Genomic DNA, 6,000 nt, shown 5'->3' on the forward strand with positions numbered 1-6,000 from the left:
TTGGAGGCGGTAAGGATGTGGATGCCTGGTAGTGGTGAGTCCTAGACTTTCAACCATGAGTAAACTGGCCACGTTCGTGCAACTCCCACCGTCGATGATGAGACTACATACTTTGTCGCCTACCTTACAGCGGGTGTAGAATAGGTTTTCGCGTTGTAGCTGCTCATCCTCCTTGACGCGGGCGGTTAGCACTCGTCATGCTACTAAGCAACCTACTTCTCCTCGTGTAGGCGAGCAAGCCTCCCCAGCTGGCTCTTCTTCCAAGCAGTCAGCTTCTACTAGTTCGGGCATGTCCTCACATTCGTCATCATCCGACACGATTTCGCCATTGTGAGTTATCAGCATTACCCGTTGGTTTGGACATTGAGATTGAATATGCCCAAACCCTTGGCACTTAAAGCATTTGATGTCCCTACTCCTAGCTTTAGGAATTTCTTGCGGTGCCTTAGAAGTAGACCTGGACACATCAGAAACCTTGTTAGGTGTAGAATAGGCATTACGGGTAGAAGCATTACCTTGGAAGCGGTTAGAATAGGTTGGTGTTGTCGCATTTCCAACTTCGTGGGTCACTCTTCGTGGTTGGTTGCCTTTCCACGAGGTGGTGGTAGAAGGTAGGAAAGTACGGGCTCCCCGTCTTAATTTCTTCCCCCGTTCGGCCTTAATGGCGAGTTCCAAAATGTCGTGCATGTCCAAGTAATGTTGAAGTTCCAAGGCATCCTGAAGGTTAGGATTGAGACCCCTAAGGAACCTAGCCATTGTGGCTTCATTGTCTTCTTGAATGTTGGCCCTCATCATGGCCATCTCGATTTCTTTGTGGTAATCCTCCACACTCATGTTGCCTTGCGTGAGTGTTTGAAGCTTAGAGTGGAGATCACCATTGTAGTAGCTAGGAACAAATCGCTTGCGCATTAGTGCCTTGAGTTCTCGCCAAGTCCGGACACGTGGTTCTCCCATCCTCCTCCTCGTGGTCCTCACTTGGTCCCACCAGACTAGGGCGTAGTCGGTGAACTCCACGGTGGCAACCTTCACTTTTTGTTCCTCGCTATAGTCGTAGCAGTCGAAGACCATCTCGATGCGGCCTTCCCACTCCAAGTAAGCCTCAGGGTCACTTTTGCCTTTGAATGCGGGAACTTGAATTTTAAGCCCCTCCCTTGATTTCGTTTTTGGGCATGTCCCTTGTAGGCCTCTCGGGTCGTTCCTCATCCTCACTAGCGGAGTAGTCTTCGCCATTTGCTTCTTTGGTGCCATGGTTACTCCGGTTATGGGACCTAGAACGAGAGCCCCGTGTAAGGCTCCTGGACAACTCGTCAAAACGAGTGTGTAATGTCTCCATTTGTTGCTCACTGATTCGCCTGAGCTCATTCTTCATTGCGGCGAATAATAATGAGGTATCGGTGGTTGCTTGGTGTTGCTCCATGTCTTCCTTGTAGACCTGCAAAAGGTTAGGAACAAACAAAGAAGTGCAAGTGTAACCTCACTTCGCTCCCTTAGTGTATCTCTCGCGCTCGTGTAGTGCTCAAGTCACTCTATAAAACTCACCAAGTACCTTACCTGTTGGTTTAGGTAGTTGAGTAAAGTCGCTCGAGTCCAGTAATTGTGACCAACTTATCCCCACAGGAGTACGCAAGAATTCTTTGTTTTTGGTGAAGGGAAGGACGGTTTTGGAAACTTAAGGGTGGCGGACAGACCTGGAAAAAAATATTTCCAAGAAAGGAAACTCTAAAAATTCCTAAGATGTAGGAGCATATCCCAAAAATGGAGTAGAAAAAGTAGGGATGTGTTCAAGTGTTATCCAAGTGCGTACTAGTCTCCTAAACTAAGTTGGGAAACAAGTTGGAGTTGGAAACTTCCTTTGAAGACCTCGCTTAAACAACTTCCTAATTCTTCTCAAATCAGCTTGGTTTCTTCCCTCCTTCAACCGAAATTTTCCAGAATTCCTCCCTCTTATCCCTTCCCAAAGTCGGCTACAAGAAACCCTAGAAACCCTCTTAAGCAGCCGCCCACTATGCTCACAACACAAACCAGAATTTGCCCACTGAAATTTCCAGATTTCTTCCTCCTTGCACCCCTCCCCAAAGTCGGCTAATGCTTCCTATTAAACCCCCCTCACAGCCGCACACTTCCCCAAGAAGTTCGGCTCTCTCTCTACTCTCAAACACAACAAGTCGGCCCTCCCTCCTACAAGACAGATTCGGTTCAAGGTCAATCAAGCAATTCGGCTTCAATGGCTTCACAAGGTGACGCGAGTAACGTGACTCAAGACTCTCCCAAGAAATTTACTCCCCAACCAAGAAAGCCACGTATGGATGCAAGATCTTACAAGAAACTCTTTATACGAAGGGAAGTGCAATTGTTCAAGGTTCAAGGTGATCAAGTTGTTCAAAGGGTGGTTCAAGTTTCCAAGACTCAAGATCAAGAACTTCAAGAAGAGGTTGGCCAAAATTTTTGAGTTTGTTTCTTTCTCTCTCTTTTTTTTTTTGTTCGAATTTTCTGGTTTGGGTACAAGCACGATGTAAACAAAACTGATCTTGGAAATAAAAGTCGTTTTCCCCTTGCTTCTTGTTGTGCCACCCGACTGCTCTTTTTTTTTTCTTTTCGGTTCTGTTTTTTTTTTCTCTTTTAACTTGGTAATAGAACTACACTTGGCCGAAAGGATTCAAAACCAGATTCTGGTCAGGTCCTAATTTACTACAACCAACAGCCCAAAACTCCATGAGGTTGTCAAGAACTTCCAAGAACTTCAAGATTAACTTCAAGAAACTCAAGAAACCTAAAAAAAACTCTCGTAGATTTCTTCAAGAGTCACAGCCCAACAAGTAGTAACCCCAAATCAGTTTAGACAAGATAAGTAAACAACTTGGATAAGCTACTAAGATTTGGACAGATTAGGCAACAAGGCAAAACCCTAGCCGCAACTTGCTTTCCTTTTTTTTTTTTTGTGCAGATTCGGCTATGGCTAATTTGCTGGGCAGAATGGATACCACAAGGGTAAGAAATCTGGGCAGATTGGGACTAGCAACAATAACTCACAACTGTCCAGAAATTGACGCGACAAAAGGACAAGGACTAACGAACAGAATTTTTTTTTTGACAAGCGATGCAACAGATTTAATTTGTTTTTTTTTTTTACTAACAAAGCAGTAACGGACAGACTTGAAGACACCAAAACAAACAGATATGGATACAAGGAAAAAAAAACAAAAACAACGGCCAGAATTACTAGACAACAAACGAAGGAAAAGCGGCACCACAAAGCAACAAAGCAACGAACAGTTTTTTTTTTTTTTTAACACAAGGCAGCGGAAATAATAAAACTACGACACAACTACGGATATAACGGAAGATACCTCCACCAAAGCTTTGAAGCCAACTGATACGTTCCTCGATCCACGGTCGAGACACGTAGCACGTTTGCCCAAGGATCTAGCGGGGATGTCCTACGCTTGGTTTGCGGAACCTTTACTCAAACGGACAACTCGATTTGATTGGAGGTGGTAGACGACACTCCGATGAAGGTGAATACTCCAGGGGAATAGGTCGGATGAACAATCAAGGACAGGATGCGAGATTGCTCAATAACCCTTGCCAAGCAAGTTGAAAGGCACGAATTCTTTATGAAAGAAAACGAATGCACTAAGAATTTAATTCATCAAAAACTAGTTCCTTAACCTTACAAGGCTAGCCTATTTATAGGTTCAATAAAATAACGAAAACCCTAAAGAGACTAAAAGGGAGGGTCGGCTATCTTGTCTTCAAGGTGGGCCGGCCCATGCCGTCTACGAAACACTAGTCCAACTAAATAGAAAAACAACGACTAAGGCCCTACGCGGCCGATTCGTAAGGAGGCCCACTGGAGTCTTCCTGGGCTTGGACCAAAGTGTAAGTTGCTTGATTGTTCCTTTCCAAGCCTTCAATATCTCTATAGCCTCCATGTTGATCGTGGGCAACTCGAACAAGGCCTTGGAGGGATTCTTTGAAGAGCTTGGCCCGTGCACGTGTGACTGGGCCCAATAGGACTTGGACTGGGCCCTGGTTCAAGCACACATCATAGTTTGTTGATAATTTCGGTCCAAAATTTGCCGAAAGATTGTGTTCCCAAATCTGTCTTGGTCGTTAGTCATCACTTGAGCAACAAGAAAACAAGTGGGGCGGCGGCTAGGGTTTCATTTGCACTAGGGTTTCTTTGTTTCAAATCTGTGCGAGTATTGCTTGCTTCATCCAAGTTGTTTACTTAATTTCCAAATTCATTTAGGAAACTAAGTAAAGCACTTGGATAACTCCTTTGTTTTCACTTGGCTACTCTCCTACATTCTCTCCTACATTTTAGGAACACTACCCACTCCTACATTTTAGGAAGCTAGGGTTTCTATCTTTTATGATCCTATTGGTGCACTTCCATTTTGTCCGCCACTATTGGCCTTCCAAATCCGTCCATTCCCACTTCATTTTGCACCCACATTTGTGTCTTACCTTCTTGGTTACTCTTATGGCAAAAGTGGTGACAATTATTGGACTTGAGCGGCCTTTCTCAACTACAGAACCCAACAGGTAAAATTATTTGGTAAGTAAATTAGAGTGACATCCATACACACGAGTGCGAGTGGATACACGTAAGGGAGCGTGAAAGCCAACATCTTCGGTTTCGTTGCTAACTTTTTGCAGGTTCCCTCATACGTCATGACGAATACAAGACGCATAAAATCTAGCCCACAACATTGTCTTCCTGATCCTAAGGGAGTCAAAGAAGTGGCATTACGCGGTGTAGATGAGCAATTGGACCTCGTCAAATCTCAATTGCTTGGTTGGTTTTATACTCGTTGCGGTGTCAAAGATAAAATTTGTAGCTTGCCCATTGATGGGAGTTGTGAAGTCATCCTTGCAAGTGCTATCATGGTTGAGAAATTAAATCCTCCAACCATTGATCATCTTCAACTGTACAAGTTGATGAGCACTCGTGGTGTTGTTTGGGTTACTAAGCACACACTTGTACCTATTCAAATCGGCAAATATGTGGACGAGGTGTTGTGTGATGTAGTCCCAATTCAAGTGATACCTGTGTTGTTGGGCAAAGCAGGGATGTCGAGGCGAGAAGTTAAATATGACGGACATACTAATAAGTATGCCTTCTTATTTAATAGTCGTCATTTTGTACTTGTATCACTTACTTATGACCAGCTTTGTATTGATCTAGCATACATGAAAATGAGCTTGAGCGCTATAGAATGGAGAAAAGGCTAGATGAGGGAATTGTGCCTGAAGAGGTAAAACCCGAGGGAGTTGAAGCAACGATATGAAAGGGTCAACTGTTGAACTAGAAAAAGAGATGGAAAAATCTGATGAGATGGGTGGTAAAAAGGAAGAAAAGAGAGAAAGTGGGCTGATCTTGAACAACCCGGTGAAGGCCTAATATTTTCCTAACGAACTTACCTTTGCTTTGTTTAGTGTTTCTTCTTTTATACAGATCAGGCAAAGGGAAGTTGAGCTGTTCTTAGTGCGTTCCATTCCAAAATCAATTATAGGCTTTGCAAGCCTCCAAGAGTTAAACCCCGTTGGTATCAATTCATGGAACAATGTCAACTGAAATCAGTCCACACCAAAAGGGAGTTGATTCGAGCTCATCTTGAAGGGAACACTCCACATTTTGGGGATGGTTGTGTACCAAGGGTTCGTTTAAAGAACAAGTACCTCAATGACCATTGTGATTTTCGTCTTGCTCTTAGTACACATGAAGCTCCAACATCACCAAATCCGCCATGGGACCTTGCAAGTGTGTTCTAGCCGGAGTTCGATTTCATGGGATACACTTCACACCACTTTGAGGACCCTTACCTCGTGACCACAAACGATCAAGTTGAGCACACACTGAAGATAGTTTGTGAGATTCAAGGTTCGACAAGGGTTATTTTCCAACATAACACGTGGGTTTTGCATTGGATGACATCTGTAGCAATCGTAACAAGATCGAGTCAAAGGCATGTAACTCGTCTTGTCACCAATTTG

Source organism: Coffea arabica, chromosome 2c (assembly GCF_036785885.1).
Source record: "Coffea arabica cultivar ET-39 chromosome 2c, Coffea Arabica ET-39 HiFi, whole genome shotgun sequence".
NCBI lineage: Eukaryota > Viridiplantae > Streptophyta > Magnoliopsida > Gentianales > Rubiaceae > Coffea > Coffea arabica.